The following is a 3,732-nucleotide window of genomic DNA, read 5'->3' as shown; positions in this document are numbered from 1 at the left end:
TTACACTGTGCATAATTGTACACTGTGCTTGTTGTTACACTGTGCATGATGCTGCACTTTTCATGTTGTTATACTGTGCATTATTTTACACTGTGCTTGTTGTTACACGGTGCTTGTTGTTACACTGTGCTTGTTGTTACACTGAGCATTTTCTTACATTGTGCTTGTTGTTACTCTGTTCCTGTTGTTACACTGTGCATGTTGTTACACTGTGCATGTTGTTAAACTGTGCATGTTGTTACACTGTGCATGTTACTCTGTTCCTGTTGTTATACGGTGCATGTTGTTACACTGTACATGTTTTTAAACTGTATATGTTGTTAAACTGTGCTTGTTGTTACTCTGTTCATGTTGTTACACTGTGCATGTTGTTACATACAGCATGTTGTTACACTGTGTATGTTGTTACACTGAGCTTCTTGTTACACTGTGCTTGTTGTTACTCTGTTCCTGTTGTTACACAATGCATGTTGTTACACTGTGCATGTTGTTACACTGTGCATAGTGTTACACTGTGCATAATGTTACACTGTGCATGTTGTTACACTGTGCTTGCTGTTACACTGGTCTTGTTGTTACACTGTGCTTGTTATATATTTCATGATGTTACACTGTGCATAACGGTACACTGTGCTTGTTGTTACACTGTGCATGATGCTGCACTTTTCATGTTGTTATACTGTGCATTATTTTACACTGTGCTTGTTGTTACACGGTGCTTATTGTTACACTGTGCTTGTTGTTACACTGAGCATTTTCTTACATTGTGCTTGTTGTTACTCTGTTCCTGTTGTTACACTGTGCATGTTGTTACACTGTGCATGTTGTTAAACAGTGCATGTTGTTACACTGTGCATGTTACTCTGTTCCTGTTGTTACACGGTGCATGTTGTTACACTGTACATGTTTTTAAACTGTATATGTTGTTAAACTGTGCTTGTTGTTACTCTGTTCATGTTGTTACACTGTGCATGTTGTTACATAGAGCATGTTGTTACACTGTGCATGTTGTTACACTGAGCTTCTTGTTACACTGTGCTTGTTGTTACTCTGTCCCTGTTGTTACACAATGCATGTTGTTACACTGTGCATGTTGTTACACTGTGCATATTGTTACACTGTGCATATTGTTACACTGTGCATATTGTTACACTGTGCATGTTAGTGCACTGTGCTTGTTGTTACACTGTGTATGTTGTTACACTGTGCATGATGTTACACTGTGCATATTGTTACACTGTGCTTGTTGTTACTCTGTTCCTGTTGTTACACAATGCATGTTGTTACACTGTGCATGTTGTTACACTGTGCATGTTGTTAAACAGTGCTTGTTGTTACTCTGTTCCTGTTGTTACACTGTGCATGTTGTTACACTCAGCTTAATATTACTTTGTGCCTGTTGTTACACAGTGCATATTGTTACACTGTGCTAGTTGTTACTCTGTTCCTGTTGTTACACTGTGCATGTTGTTACACTGTGCTTGTTGTTATACTGTGCTTGTTGTAAAACTGTGCATGGAGTAACACTGTGCATGTTGTTACACTGTGCATGGAGTAACACTGTGCTTGTTGTTACACTGTGCTTGTTGTTACACTGTGCATGTTGTTACATTGTGTTTGCTGTTACACTGTGCTTGTTGTTACACTGTGCATGTTGTTACACTGTGCTTGTTGTTACACTTTGCATGTTGTTACACTGTGCATGTTGTTGCACTATGCATGGTGTTACACTGTGCATGTTGTTACACAGTGCATGTTGTTACACTAGGCATAGTGCTACACTATGCATATTGTTACACTGTGCATGTTTTTACACTGTGCTTGTTGTTACACTGTGCTTGTTGTTACATTGTGCATGTTGTTACACTGTGCATGTTGTTGCACTATGCATGGTGTTACACTGTGCATGTTGTTACACTGTGTATGTTGTTACACAGTGCTTCTTGTTACACTGTGTACGTTGTTACACTGTGTATGTTGTTAAAATGTGTATGTTGTTACACTGTGCACGGTGTTACACTGTGCTTAGTGTTACACTGTGCTTGTTGTTACAAAGTGAATCTTTTTCACTGTGCTTGTTGTTACACTGTGAATGTTGTTACACTTTTCATGCTGTTATACTGTGCATAATGTTACACTGTGCTTGTTGTTACATTGTGCTTGTTGCACTGTGCTTGTTGTTACACTGAGCATGTTGTTACAATGTGCATGTTGTTACACTGTGCATGTTGTTACTCTGTTCCTGTTGTTATACTGTGCATGTTGTTACTCTGTTCCTGGTGTTACACTGTGCATGTTGGTACACAGTGCATGTTGTTACACTTTGCATGTTGTTACACTGTGCTTGTTGTTACACTGTGCTTATTGTTACACTGAGCATGTTGTTACACTAGGCATAGTGTTACACTATGCATATTGTTATACTGTTCATGTTTTTACATGTGCTTGTTGTTACACTGTGCTTGTTGTTACATTGTGCATGTTGTTACGCTGTGCATATTGTTACACTGTGCATGTTGTTACACTGTGCTTGATGTTACACTGAGTTTTTTGTTACACTGTGCATGTTGTTACACTGTGTATAGTGTTACACTGTGTTTGTTGTTACACTGTGCAGTGTTACACTGTGCATGTTGTTACACTGTGCATGTTGTTACACTGTGCTATTTGTTACACTGTGCATGTTGTTACACTGTGCATAGTGTTACACTGTGCTTAATGTTACACTGTGCATGTTGTTACACTGTGGTTGTTGTTACACTGTTATTGTTGTTACACTGTGCTTGTTGTTACACTGTGCATGTTGTTACACTGTGTATAGTGTTACACTGTGTTTGTTGTTACACTGTGCTGTGTTACACTGTGCATGTTGTTACACTGTGCTAGTTGTTACACTGTGCATGTTGTTACACTGTGCATATTGTTACACTGTGCTTAATGTTACACTGTGCATGTTCTTACACTGTGCATGTTGTTACACTGTGCATATTGTTAAACTTTTCATGTTGTTAAACTGTGCATAATTTTACACTGTTCTTGTTACACTATGTATGGTGTTACACTTTTCATGTTGTTACACTGTGCATAATGTCGTGCTTATTGTAACACTTTGCAAATAATTACACTTTTCATGTTGTTACTCTGTTCATAATGTTACTCTGTGGTTGTTGTTACACAGTGCATGTTGTTACACTGTGCATGTTGTTACACTGTGCATGTTGTTACACTGTGCATGTTGTTACACTGTGCATATTGTTACACTGTGCTTGTTGTTACACAGTGCACGTTGTTACACTGCTTGTTGTTACATTGTTCATGTTGTCACACTGTACACAGTGTTACACTGTGCATAGTGTTACAATGTGCATGTTGTTACACTGGGATTGTTGTTACACTGTGTATGTTGTTATACTGTGTATGTTGTTACACTGTGCATAATGTTATACTGTGCATGTTGTTAGACTGTGCTTGTTGTTACACTGTGCTTGTTGTTACACTGTGTATGTTGTTACACTGTGCTTGTTGTTACACTGTGCTTGTTGTTACACTGTGTATGTTGTTACACTGTGCATAATGTTATACTGTGCATGTTGTTACACTGTGCTTGTTGTTACACTGTGCTTGTTGTTACACTGTGTATGTTGTTACACTGTGCATAATGTTATACTGTGCATGTTGTTATACTGTGCATGTTGTTACACTGCTTGTTGTTACACTGTTCATCTTGTCACT

Source organism: Procambarus clarkii, chromosome 21 (assembly GCF_040958095.1).
Source record: "Procambarus clarkii isolate CNS0578487 chromosome 21, FALCON_Pclarkii_2.0, whole genome shotgun sequence".
NCBI classification, from domain to species: Eukaryota; Metazoa; Arthropoda; class Malacostraca; order Decapoda; family Cambaridae; genus Procambarus; species Procambarus clarkii.
The sequence above is the reverse complement of the archived record's forward strand: the minus strand, read 5'-3'. Positions refer to the sequence as shown.